Source organism: Lepidochelys olivacea (genome assembly GCF_965140295.1).
Source record: "Lepidochelys olivacea isolate rLepOli2 genome assembly, chromosome: 4".
NCBI classification, from domain to species: Eukaryota; Metazoa; Chordata; order Testudines; family Cheloniidae; genus Lepidochelys; species Lepidochelys olivacea.
Window position 1 is genome coordinate 132,283,278 of NC_140414.1, and position 14,017 is coordinate 132,297,294.

Sequence of the window (14,017 nt, forward strand, 5' to 3'; positions counted from 1 at the left end):
CATGATTTTCAGGCACTTTACATGCATTAGTGAAGACTCGTAAACACCTCTGTATTATCCTGCCTCTCCAACATCTCCTTCCAGATTTCTCACCATCAGGCTACACTTAGCATGGCCAAAACCAAATGCCCAGCCTTTCTTCCCAAGTCTAAAAGGAAACTTGAAGAGCTAAAAAATCCTGTTCAGTACTTCAGAAGCTGCTGACACCATCCACCTAATTGCTCTTGCTTGTAAACACTAAATTGCATAACCTCTATGTAGAGTAAACTTTTCATATTTTCCAGAAGTATTTTCCAATACAAAAAGGAACTCTTTCCTTTCTCTTTTCATAGATCCATAGAGTTTAAGGCCAGAAGGGACCATTAGATCATGTAGTCTGACTTCTTGTATATCTCATGTACATTTTGCCCAGTTACCCCCATATTGAGCCCAAAAACTTGTATTTCAAGAAGGAGGTTATGCACGCATGCTAGAATTAGCTATTACTTGGTTTCCTTATTTTGGATCTAATCATAAATTTCTGATATTAAGATGTCCATACTACTGCAAATGGCAAAAACATGTTAACTAAACAATCACTTAACCAATAAATTTGATAAAAATGGAGAGGGCCTGACTCTTCTCATTTTAGTTTTTCACTGTGTAGCTCCATGTGCTTCAATTCTCCTAGTCTACACAGGTGAAAATGAAAGAAGATTTAGCCCAGTGCCCCAAACAATGTCCATAGTTCTAGCACCTAAACATCAGACTTCTGGCACCATTTGAAAAAAAAAAGATTTCTAACTCTTTTTCTAGGTCTGTTTTAAATGACTCTACTAGATCAGAGGAAAAGGAAATGGATGAAATTATTCTGATGAGAAGAATAAAACAGATCACTTTTGGAAACAACACACTTGCATATCACAGACACGTTAAAGAAATTCCAAAATAACTTGTGTGCATTTCAAATCCCTGTTAGGTGAATATTTGCAACTCATGCATTCAGTTCAGTGCACTGCTTGCTTTTTTCCATTAGGTTGATTTGATACGTTTTATGAATAAATCCTTGACTAAGAACTGTGTTCAAATAGCAAACCTAAAGAGAAATTCTCCACATAAGCAAATTTGGCTGGAGAAAGAACATTTTATTGTCTATTTTGCTAATAATGAAGATTTTTAATATTTTTGTGCTCGATCCCGCTTCCTGTGACTCTTCTGTTCTAGCAGGCCTGGCCTGCAGTATACAATTGTGTCAGAACATGATTGTCAGCAATCACGTTAGCTGACTGGAGGCTGAACAGGGTTTAGCACTGAAATGTAGACAAGCTCAGTGTAGATACCACAATAGATTAAGCCCTAATTCTTTTGCTCCTTTCTGTTTGTTAACCTAGCAAAAGGAGGAACCAGAGCCTGTAAGTCATGCCATCCAAATGTGGATTTCCAGTCAGCCCCGTCCTCTATGTAAACAATCAGCGGAAGAGCTCAGAAACCAGTAAGCAGGAACACGTGGAAATGCAGGTGTTTTGTGCATGGGTGACATCTTACTGCTGCTGCTCTCTTCTGATCCTGCAACACAATTGTATCATGTATTATAAGTCCCACTTGTCTGTAATGTATTGTTGCCACTGCAGGATCAATAAGAGGAGTAAGGCTGGAAAAGAGCAAACCTTCTGGTTAAACAAATATTTCTGTGTATTACCTTAGTTCCTTGGGACACCAGGCAGAAAAGATTACTATACAAATCCTCTGAGAGGTACTGTAAATAACCTGAAAGTTTTCCACAATATGATGATGGGCACGGCTTCATATGAAACCTTTTCTCCCAAAGGGTCTCAAAGTGCTTTACAAACTGTACAGACGAGATCATTTCGGCTATGGAAAGGCAGCTAGCTCCAGGGTGAAATCTGGCATTTGTTTAACTGAGCACAGCAATGCTACTTGATAGTTTGAGGGCAGGAAGTGAAGAATGTCATATTCAGTAAAATGTGCTGGGTAAGCTGTATAGGCAGAAAAAAAATATCAGATGAAATTTGGACAGGACACTGAAGTTCATCTCCCCTATTCTTTACAAATAGCTCTTTATAAAAATAACCATAATCAACATTGTTATGGCCAAACGTTATGAAGGTGGTTTTTTTTTGTATCCAGTCATACAGGAATAAAACATCATCATGCTTTAGCCTTGGTAGCTAGTAGAGTTAAACAAGTTAATAACATGCCTTTACAAAGTTTGTTTTCTTGAGGTAAGAACATAAGAATGGCCATACTGGGTCAGATGAACGGTCCAGCTAGTCCAGTATCCTGTCTTCAGACAGTGGCCAATGCCAGCTGCCCCAGAAGGAATGAACAGAACAGATAATCATCAAGTGATCCATTAAATTTAGAAGCCCTTTTAGAACCAGTTGTTCCGTGAGGGACAACCGGTTCTAAAAGGGCTTCTAAATTTAACAACCGGCCAAAAGTGGCACCTTAGGCGCTGACTCCATGGGTGCCCCAGCACTGGAGCACCCAAGGGGAAAATTTGGTGGGTGCAGAGCACCCACTGGCAGCTCCCCGCCACACCCCCAGCTCAACTCTGCTCCGCCTCCGCCTCCTCCGCTGAATGCGCCACCCTGCTCTGCTTCTCCCGCCCAGGCTTCTCATGAATCAGCTGTTCGCGCGGGAAGCCGGGGCGGGCTGAGAAGCAGGCAGCGGCTTCGCACTCAGGCCCAGGGAGGCGGAGGAGCTGGGGCGGGAGGGGCGCGAGGACGGCCGCCCGTGCCGCAGCAGGTAACCTGGGGGTGTGTGCGCAGGGGAACAGCTGATTCGCGGGAAGCCGGGGGGGGGTGGAGAAGCAGAGCGGGGCGGCACGTTCAAGGGAGGAAGCGGAGGCGGAGCAGAGGTGAGGTGAGCTGGGGCCAGGCGCGGGTCGGGGAGCTGCCGGTGGGTGCTATGCACCCACCAAATTTTCCCCGTGGGTGCTCCAGCCCAGAGCACCCATGGAGTTGGCGCCTAAGGGGCCACTTTTGATGTGATCAGTGGGGGGACTGGTCACTCCCCCTGCTCCCCCACTAGCTACGCTCCCCCACCCCTAGGAGCCAGAGGGACCTGCCGGATGCTTCCTGGGAGCTGCCCCAGGTAAGCACCGCCGGGACTCCCCACCTCGCCCCCCGGCAGGTCCCTCTGGCTCTTAGGGGTGGGGTGGGCACCCACTATGGTGACCCACGAGACCCTCCTGCCCATTTCTGGGGGCAGTCAGGGGACAGGGAGGGGAGTGGATGGGGCAGGGGTCCTGGAGGGGGGGTCAAGGAATGCAGGGGGGCTGGATGGGGCAGGAGTCCCAGGGGGCGGGGGTGGGCAATGACCCCCTCGTGGGGTGAGGAGGGAACCCGTTGTTAAGATTTTGGCAGATCATCGCTGGACCTATCCTCCATGAATTTATCTAGTTCCTTTTTAAACCTTTTCTTCCCTATGCATGAATCCTACTCTAACATGATGTGGCTACAGCCATGTTTAAACATGGTTTTTATTTTTGTAGTGGAGAAAAGGTTAAAGAGTGCCTTTGGCTCCCCAATGATCATCAGTGGGCAGTTTTCCAGTTCTAGATCTTACATGAAAGACGTCCCATCCAGCTTCACAATGTTTCCTAACACCATTCTTGGAGCACTTGTTCAATGCTGACTCATTGGTAAGCATGCCACCTACTGAATTGCCAACACCACTGTCCACAGCATCTTGGTAGTCTTCTGAAATCCCCCACCCCATTTAAAGGACACCATGCTGCAGGAAGTGTAACAATCTTTATAATAACTTCTTGTATGATGCGGTGCTAATACGAACTGTTAACCATGTGCTCCTATCCTATTTCATATTTCTGACACTACTAGTGGTGGATCAATTTTAGTATATTTCAGTTAAGCCATAAAGGTTTAATGAGAATGTGATTTAATAGGTTATTGATGCTTGGGTAAGTTAACGCATTTAAAACATGTTTGCAGGGTGAAAATTTTAACATTATTGTGTGTGTATATATAGCAACCAACCAATACCAGGAGTTCATCCTAGGACTCCCAACACATCTAAGAAAAGTACAGCCGGGGATTCTGGTACCAGCAGATCAGACTGTGGAAGATAGTTTTGCATGCTTGGGACCCACCTGCTGAAGAAAAATGAGATCTGCAGCCAACATGCGTATAGATCACACAATTTGCACTCTCTCTAATCTACTGCTTCACAGCAGGGTTGGTCTTATTTTCCCTAAAGCAGTGGTTCTCAGCCAGGGGGTTGCAATTCCAGGGGAGTTACAGGACGGGTTTAGAAGGGTCGCAAATGCAGGGCCGGCGTTAAGGGGTGGCAAGCAGTCCAGTTGCCCTGGGTCTCATGCCACAAGGGGCTCCGCAAAGCTAAGTTACATGCTTTAGCACTGCTGCCCAGGGCTCTGGCTTCAGACAAGGCTCACAAGTGAAAAACAGAAAGACAAATCAGACTTCTGAAAGGGGCATAGTAAAGTATGCCTGGAGGGGGCAGAGAGCTAGTCCAAGTCTTGACTACTTCCTAGAAGGGATCTTCTACAATCTCCTTTGGCATCTTGTTTCATTGTCTACTTTTCTCACAATTTTAAAACTTTTCCCAACACTTAACCCTAGACTTTTTCCCAGCTAATCACTCGGGGAATGAAGCCTTTGCTCCCCCACAGTAGCTAGCTCCATTTCCGTGTGTCTCTGCCCCAGTGGCAGCAAGATAAAGTTCCTCTGCTTTTCTGGGGAAGATTGCAAGTTCATGGAAGCTTTGTTGAATTGGTGATTGCCTTTCCCCAGCATTGGGCCTTGATGGTAAAGTGCCCCTCTTCTCCACATGAGTCAGGCCATGGGAACTTCTGAACTATTTTGCCCTCCGCCCTTCTTATTTATTTATAAGAGAATTTTAGGAGACATTTAGAACGATCACTGAGATGTTGATGCTGATCTCTTTATCCAGACTGATCAATGGTAATTGCTACTGAAGTGAATGAACTGTTATATTTCTTGGGGTGAAGAATTTCTTTTGGGCTTTTTTCCACTATTAAGAACTTTGAAGTTTGAGTCTCTGTATAAGATGTTGGCTAATAAAGCCAGCCTTTCCAAATATTTGTTGGAATTGAGCTAGTTAATTGAGAGAAGTATGATCAGGATTGTGTCTTTTTCATTTCTGCCGCTGTATTTTGTAAATCACTTCCGCAGCAGTGCTGTAATCTGCGTACCATTTTTTGTCATTACCACTCCCTCAGTCTCGGGAATTATAATGGGAGCTAGTTGTTATTGCAATTCCAGTAGCGTGTTGGGCAAAGCTGACAGGCAAGTACTCATGTCGTTTCCTAATTACTGGTTTTTGTTTTTCAGTAGTGCAGTACCTTCAGGCAGTTCTCAGGAATGGAACTGCAGACATGGGGATGGCCCTGATTCTTCAATGTCTGATGAAAAGCAGAAAAGAAATTTATATGAAAATCAATACAAACACTGAAGAAATATAATTCCTGTTGGATTTACTGCAACAATCCAAAACAGGCTGCTGTCATCAGTTTGTATTAGTAAGCAGTTTAATATAGGAAGGAATGCAGGCCATAACTGCCCGATTTTTTAACTCTGTGCTTAGACACATTGCAGCATGTGCTCTCCTCTTTTAGTATAAAGTATTGAATGTGACACAATACCAGTATTAAACATCAGTATAATTAACCATCGATAAGGGAAGCATTTTGGATAGTTGTATCTTTCTGTAGTAAAATTCTAGGGGGTGTGTACCCCTTGAATCTTAACTGCCAAATGTATGGCACCTTTAATGAGCAAGAGTGACAGCCTTGGATAAATAGTACTCTTCCTCCCTACTTCCCCCACAGAACAGGATGGACACTGGTCGTAAGGTTCCTTGCATAGTCCATTAGCGTGCCTTAATTCTGACGCTAAAGTGACTGCCTGCAGGTTTGAGAGTAGTTTAGCTTGCAAGCCAAGTCTGGTGATGGTGAGTTCTCTGATGTAGACAGTTGTATACCAGCAAATGAACTGAGTTAACAAATTTTTTTCATGGCCACGAAATGATCCTGTTCAAAAACAGTTAAGTGGGTAGAAAATAACACAAAATATTCTTCAGTATTTCCCCAGCTATTTTTTGAGTTTCATGCTGTAAGTAGGTAGAAAACTCCTAAATGGCATAGATAGTAAATGCACATGAAAAAGGTCTACAAAATAAACCCAGATCACATACCTCAAATGATCAATGGAAAGTGCAAAAGAAATAAATGTAACAAATGTGGATTACAGAAATTTGCAGTACCCCTTCCCCAGTATGGAAATGCAGAAAACAGAATGATTCTTTTCCTTCATGTCTGATGATGGCAAAAGCTGGTACAGACATCCAGACTACAACCTGGAGAGGTATGAAGTGCAGCCTACACGTTGGAGCATCTTACAGAAATGATTATTTGATTGAAGAGTTTGAGTTTGTGTTTGACTTAAATTACCCAAAATGAGCTGCTAATCGCTTCTGGTTTTAATTGGAGAAGGAATTCTTCATTTAATGCTGGAAGCAATGTGATATAAAACAATTACTGTATTTCACCGTACAGGTGAACTTATTTTAGTGGCAGGAGAAGTAGCACAAGTCTAGTGCTTAGCCAGACTATCAAACCAAATATAACAGTCTATGGCTACTTTTGGAGGGAAATTGAGGTATAAGAGTACCGTATTTTATTTGGAGTTTAAAATTTGTCAGCTTTATCACATCAGAAGACCATATACCCCTTACAATGTATTCAGACCAGAGAAGTGGGGTGCTAAAGATAAAATAATGAGGCAAATATAAAATAGTAAGGCAAGTTCTTAATTACTTAAATTTCCTACTATATTTTGTTTGTGGATTGGGGATGCCTATGAACTAACTGTTTACTCCAAACTTCTGGCCAGTCTAGCCAGATAAATATTCTGTTCCTGTGACTATTCCTTTATTCTGTGGTCAATATTTTTCTCAGTTCCTGTGCATTTATCCCAATGCCTGAAATGAGAAGATCTCACAGTGCATGACCCTTAACATGAGTCAACAGCAGCTTAAGTAGCTGGGTGTTGCTACTGCTGAGCAAACAAAATTATAGATTTCAACAAGAAATTTCTCCTTAATTCCTCTCCTGCATGGCAGTAAAACATGCTGTTGTCAAAGTGTGTATTTAAAGATGACTAAAAAAATAAAATTGGAGAATGAAAAATTTAATCTCTCCCAGTACTACTACTCCAGTGAGGCAATTAGTAGGCCAGTCTGTGGTCTGGATTGGAACTCACTACGTTAATCTCATCCATGACAAGCAGGGGAAGCTGGGCAGGCTTTCTGCAGAGCCTGTTCTTATGGGTAATAGCCCGAATGGTGCTGTCAATACAGTACTGTTTTTTACCTTTACTTGAATCCACTGTATTTCTATCCTTTGAACTAGGAAGTCAAATTATTTATAATCCATTCAACTACACATCAATAGAGTGTACATTTTAACCTTATTACTAAGAAGGAGAATTTTTTAATTCTCTATTGACAACATAGTTTCAATAGTGGCTTTCCTGTGTGCTCACTTCCCTTCATTCTGCAATGACATCACAATCCAGCTTTTACAGCAATAGACCATAATGAAAATTCTCTAATTCATTATCACTTCTCTGCAGTATCAAATAGAAAAGATTAGTCTGTAAAGGAACAAATCTTCAAGTTAAACATATAGCACTATTATGTGGTTTACTCGAGAACTTGTTCCTTTACAGATTAATCTTTTCTGATATGTGTTAACTAGCAAAGATATCTGAAAATCATGTGAAAGGCTAATACATAGTATATCTTAAACTAAGTTTTCCATTGTATATTACATAAGAATGGCCATACTGGGTCAGACGAATGGTCCATCTAGCCCAGGATCCTGTCTTCTAACAGTGGCTAATGCCAGATGCCCCAGAGGGAATGAACAGAACAGGTAATCATCAAGTGATCCATCCCGTCACCCATTCCCAGCTTCTGGCAAACAGAAGCTAAAGACACCATCCTTGCCCATCCTGGCTAATAGCCATTGATGGACCTATCCTCCATGAATTTACCTAGTTCTTTTTTGAACCCTGTTATTGTCTTGGCCTTCACAACATCCTCTGGCAAAGAGTTTGATGGGTTGACTATGTGTTGAGTGAAGAAATGCTTCCTTTTGTTTGTTTTAAACCTGCTGCCTATTAATTTCATTTGGTGACCCCCAGTTCTTGTATTCTCAGAGTCAGCCCAGAAATTAGCACCTTGTGGGCACAGAGTTCCACTGCGTATTACAACCAGGTGGGTGTGGGACAGAACACAACACACAAACTGAAAACAGACAAGAACAGACAGAACAGCAAAGGGAAAAACAAGAGAACCAAGCAGCAGCCTGTGAGCAAAGTATGACCCTGGGAAAAGCTGGAGAGAGGGCCTTTGGCTCTGTTAGCTAAAGAGGCTTTAAGCTGTAAGATAATAAACTGTTCCTTTTGGTTTTGATTCTGCATGTGCAGACACAGGACTTTGTACATTCTTTGCAAATTAAAAAAACTGCAAAGAAATACCCAAATATGACCAATTTCTAATCCCAACTAGAACATCCCCAGAGCCCCAAAATTTGACTAAGTTCTCAAGTCAAAAAGGGGCAACACTATTCTTAATATCACATGTACAGTAGCAATCCCAACCTAGATCAGGACCCGACTATGCTAGGCTAGTCCCTGTCCAAAGAGCTGATACTCTCAATAGACAAGACAGACAAAAGGGAAACAGAGGCACAAGGAGTTGAAGTGACTAGCCCAAGGTAAGATAGATGATCAGTGGCAGAGACAAGATAAGACCCTAGGTCTCACTGATTTCCTCTCCTGTGTGCTATCTACTGGATCGTGCTATCTGGCTAAGGCTGTAAAGCCCAGTTGATAGGTAAATGCCTGAGCAAGGGAGTACCAGACTCAGTTTGAGACAGTTTTGGGGATAAGTCTGTATCAAATTATGAACTCCATTTTGTTTTGTGAATGACATTTATGATGGTAGCTTTCTTTACGTGTTACAGCATCCATTTTGTATCACAGGCTTGACAGTCAGTGAACAGACTATATTTGAAAATCTGTGACATAGCAATCAAGGGCTGTCAGAAATATAAAGGGAAGGGTAACCACCTTTCTGTATACAGTGCTATAAAATCCCTCCTGACCGGAGGCAAAATCCTTTTACCTGTAAAGGGTTAAGAAGCTCAGGTAACCTGGCTGGCACCTGACCCAAAATGACCAATGAGGGGACAAGATACTTTCAAATCTGGGAGAGGGGGGAAGGCATTTGTCTGTCTGTGTGATACCTTTGCCAGTAACAGATCAAAGATGCAAGCCCTCCAACTCCTGTAAAGTTAGTAAGTAATCTAGCTAGAAAATGCGTTAGGTTTTCTTTGTTTTGGCTTGTAAAATTTGCTGTGCTGGAGGAAATGTGTATTCCTGTTTTTGTGTCTTTTTTTAACTTAAATTTTTGCCTAGAGGGATTTTCTATGTTTTGAATCTGACTGCCTGTAAGATTATCTTCCATTCTGATCTTACAGAGTTGTTCTCTTATCTTTTTTGTTCTCCTAATAAAGTTCTGTTTTTTAAGAATCTGATTGGGTTTTTTGGGTCTTAAAAATCCAAGGCTGGTCTGTGCTCATCTTGTTTATTCTCAAGCCTCCCCAGGAAAGAGGGTGTAAAGGCTTGGGGGGATATTTTGAGGAAATAGAAACTCCAAGTGGTCCTTTCCCTGATTGTTTGTTTGTTAAATCACTTGGTGGTGGCAGCGTTTACCTAATCCAAGGGCAAAGACTTTGTGCCTTGGGGAAGTTTTAACCTAAGCTGGTAGAAATAAGCTTAGGGGGGTCTTTCATGCTGTTACGAATTACACCTGGTAGGACACGCACACCAGTGCTACGAATTACACCTGGTAGGACACGCACACCAGTGCTGCGAATTATACCTGATAGGACACGCACACCAGTGCTGCGAATTATACCTGATAGGTCACGCACAGTTCGAATCTAGGCTGAGGCACAGAAACAAAGTCCACAACTGCAGAGTTCCCAAAAGACACTAAGTTTATTACGCTCGAGCGTGGTGCCCCCCTGCTAGTCAGGAGGGGACCCTGAATGCAGATTATACAAAAGTTATATACCTTTTAGCAAAGCATGTTGCCCTCATGCATCGGAAACCTTAGCCAATAAACAAACCCTTGTCTTATCTACCACCTATCCCTGCTTGGTGCATTCCTCGTGCTATACCATTATGTTAATTACACAGCATGATCCTAAAGCCATGCATCAGTAACTTTTATTATCAGGATGGGAGGCCTCACATCAAGGCCAAGAGACAGGGAGTTAGAGACTGACAAAAACCAGATACCGGGAGTCAAGGCAGGCTGGAGACAAGGAGGAGGATTTTCACAGGGATTCAATATCTAAGGATTACTCCTCCTGGTGTATAATGTGCTGATATTTAAACAATGGTGGGCCCCAAACCAAAATGGAGTCACATGTGCTAACTTTTCCTTAACAATGCAGGTCCCCACATTGTACTCTAGAGTTCAAAGTGGGGAAGGAACCCTGACAAGGGCTACTGAACTGAACAATACTTCCCGAGCTTTCTACCAGAAGGGTCATTGAGTTTGTTTCTCTATATAGAAGCTGACAGCGCAGGGCTGGGGGCTGCAACCTGGATCTCCCCCATCTTGCAGCACCTGCAGAAACACAGGACAGAGTCAGATTTAAAATGGGTGCTTCTCCAAGCAAGGAAAGCTCGTTGGGGGAGGTCCTGGATGATTGGAAAAAGGCAAATATAGTGCCCATCTTTAAAAAAGGGAAGAAGGAGACTCCGGGAACTACAGACCAGTCAGCCTCTCCTCAGTCCCTGGAAAAATCATGGAGCAGGTCCTCAAGAAATCCATTTGGAAGCACTTGGAAGAGAGGAAGGTGATCAAGAACAGTCAGCATGAATTCACCAAGGGCAAGTCATGTCCGACCAACCTGTTTGCCTTCTATGATGAGATAACTGGCTCTGTGGATATGGGGAAAGCGGAGGACGTGATATACCCTGACTTTAGCAAAGCTTTTGATGAGGTCTCCCACAGTATTCTTGACAGCAAGTTAACAAGTATGGACTGGATTAATTCTATCCGCTATAAGGTAGATAGAAAGCTGGCTAGATTGTCGGGCTCAACGGGTAGTGATCAACAGCTCGATGTCTAGTTGGCAACCAGTATCAAGCGGAGTGCCCCAGGGATCGGTCCTGGGGCCAGTTTTGTTCAACATCTTCATTAGTGATATGGATGATGGGATGGATTGCACCCTCAGCAAGTTCGCGGATGACACTAAGCTGGGAGGCGAGGTAGATACGGTGGAGGGTAGGGATAGGGTCCAGAGTGACCTAGACAAATTGGAGGATTGGTCCAAAAGAAATCTGATGAGGTTCAACAAGGACAAGTGCAGAGTTCTGCACTTAGGACAGAAGAATCCCATGCACTGCTACAGGCTGGGGACCGACTGGCTAAGCGGCAGTTCTGCAGAAAGGGACCTGGGGATTACAGTGGACGAGAAGCTGGATATGAGTCAACAGTGTGCCCTTGTTGCCAAAAAGGCTAATGGCATATTGGGCTGCATTAGTAGGAGCATTGCCAGCAAATCAAGGGAAGTGATTATTCCCTTCTATTCGGCACTGGTGAGGCCACATCTGGAGTACTGCGTCCAGTTTTGGGCCCCCGCTAGAGAAAGGATGTGGACAAATTAGAGTGAGTCCAGCGGAGCACAACGAAAATGATCAGGGGGCTGGGGCACATGACTTACGAGGAGAGGCTGAGGGAACTGGGCTTAATTAGTCTGCAGAAGAGAAGAGTGATGGGGGAATTTGATACCAAACTTCAACTACCTGAACGGGGGTTCTAAAGTGGATGGAGCCAGGCTGTTCTCAGTGGTAGCAGATGACAGAACAAGGAACAATGGTCTCAAGTTACAGTTGGGGAGGTCTAGGTTGGATATTAGGAGAAACTATATTTCACTAGCAGGGTGGTGAAGCACTGGAATGGGTTACCTAGGGAGGTGGTGGAATCTACATCCTTAGACGTTTTTAAGGCCCAGCTTGACAAAGCCCTGGCTGGGATGATTTAGTTGGGGTTAGTCCTGCTTTGAGCAGGGGGTTGGACTAGATGACCACCTGAGGTCTCTTCCCAACCTAATCTTCTATGATCCCTTTGTAACTCTTTGCGTCTTCTTTGGACTTAACCATCTTGAGTAGTTCTGAATCATCTGCTAATTTTCCTACCTCACTGTTTACCCTTTTTCCAGATCATTTATGAATATGTTAAATAGTACTGGTCCCAGTAAAGACTCCTGGGGGACACCACTATTTCCTCTCCATTCTGAAAACCGACCATTTATTCCTACCCTTTGTTTCCTATCTTTTAACCAGTTACCTATCCATGAGAGGACCTTCCCTCTTATCCCATGACAGCTTACTTTGCTTACGAGCCTGTGGTGAAGGACCTTGTCAAAGGCTTTGTGAAAATTTAAGTATGCTATATCCACTGGACCCCCCTTTGCTTGTTGACCCCCTCAAAGAATTCTAGTAGATTGGTGAGGCATGATTTCCCTTTACAAAAAACATGTTGATTCTACCCCAACAACTCATGTTCATCCATGTGTCTGACAATTCTGTTCTTTACTATAGTTTCAACCAGTTTACCTGGTACTAAAGTTAGGCTTACTGGCCTGTAATTGCCAGGATCATGTCTGGAGCCTTTTTCAAAATTTGCAATCACATTAGCTATCCTCCAGTCATTTGGTACAGAAGCTGATTTAAATGAGAGGTTACAGACTACAGTTAATAGTTCGGCAATTTCACATTTGAGTTCCTGCAGAACTCTTGGGTGAATGCCATCTGGTCCTGGTGACTTATTACTGTTTAGTTTATCAGTTTTTTCCAAAACCTCCTCTATTGACACCTCAATTTGGGACAGTTCCTCACATTTGTCACTTAAAAAGAATGGGTCAGGTTTAGGAATCTCCTTCACATCCTCAGCCATGAAGACTGATGCAAATAATTCATTTAGTTTCTCCGCAATGGCCTTATTGTCCTTGAGTGTTTCTTTAGCATCTTGATCATCCAGTAGCCCCACTGGTTGTTTAGCAGGCTTCCTGCTTCTGATGTACTTACAAAAAATATTTGCTATTACTTTTTGAGTCTTTGGCTAGCTATTCTTCAAATTCTTTTTTGGCTTTCCTAATTATATTTTTACACATTCATTTGCCAGAATTTATGCTCCTTTCTATTTTTCTCAATAGGATTTAACTTCCTGTTTTTAAAGAATGCCTTTTTGCCTCTCACTGCTTCTTGTACTTAGTTGTTCTATTCCATCATATAACTTTATATCCATAAAAAGCGGACAGTCCTTTCTCAGTGCATAATACAGGATGTTAATATTACAGCCCACTAAAAATCTGGTGCTGAGTTAGTATTTTCTGATATTACAGGTAATGCATCAGTTTTAGAGCTTAGGTGTGTTTCAGCAAAGCCCAAAACACTCTAACAATGAGATTTAGGGCCCCTGGCCTCCAGAGACCAGTTATGTCAGTGGAAAGACTCCCAAGAACGCCAGTGGTTTTTGCATCAGGCCTTTAAGGAACAGGTTTCCAGTTGACAGCCAAATAGGTAGTTTTTAATTGTTTTTAAAAGTGCTAATTTAATATTTGAAAATATCTAGTCTATCTTTGTGTATAGAAGAAATATTAAAGAACAAGGACTTCAGTCATACATTGTAGAGAATCAGCAGATCCAATCTTGAAAGACTAATTTTGACTCCTGGGATTTTTGCACTGAAAAAGAAACAGATTTATAATCAGAGTATGTATAATCAGTGCAACCTGAACTGTGCAAGTAAACGTAACTTAAAAAGAGACTTTCCAGTCATATTACTAGTTAGTTAATATTTGTCCATTTTAGGTCAGTCTAACTATCAAATAAAGGCTCTTTATTAGGATATCAAACAAATCTTA

General features: G+C 42.7%; 1 long non-coding RNA gene across 1 annotated transcript; it reads left to right on the forward strand.

Moving 5' to 3' along the window:
* The first annotated feature begins 1,281 nt into the window (after nt 1-1,281).
* On the forward strand, nt 1,282-6,051 carry LOC311520217. The gene is made up of 3 exons (XR_014711525.1): nt 1,282-1,471; nt 3,497-3,646; nt 5,337-6,051. It is a non-coding gene; the product is annotated as an uncharacterized lncRNA (long non-coding RNA).
* The last annotated feature ends 7,966 nt before the right edge of the window (nt 6,052-14,017 follow it).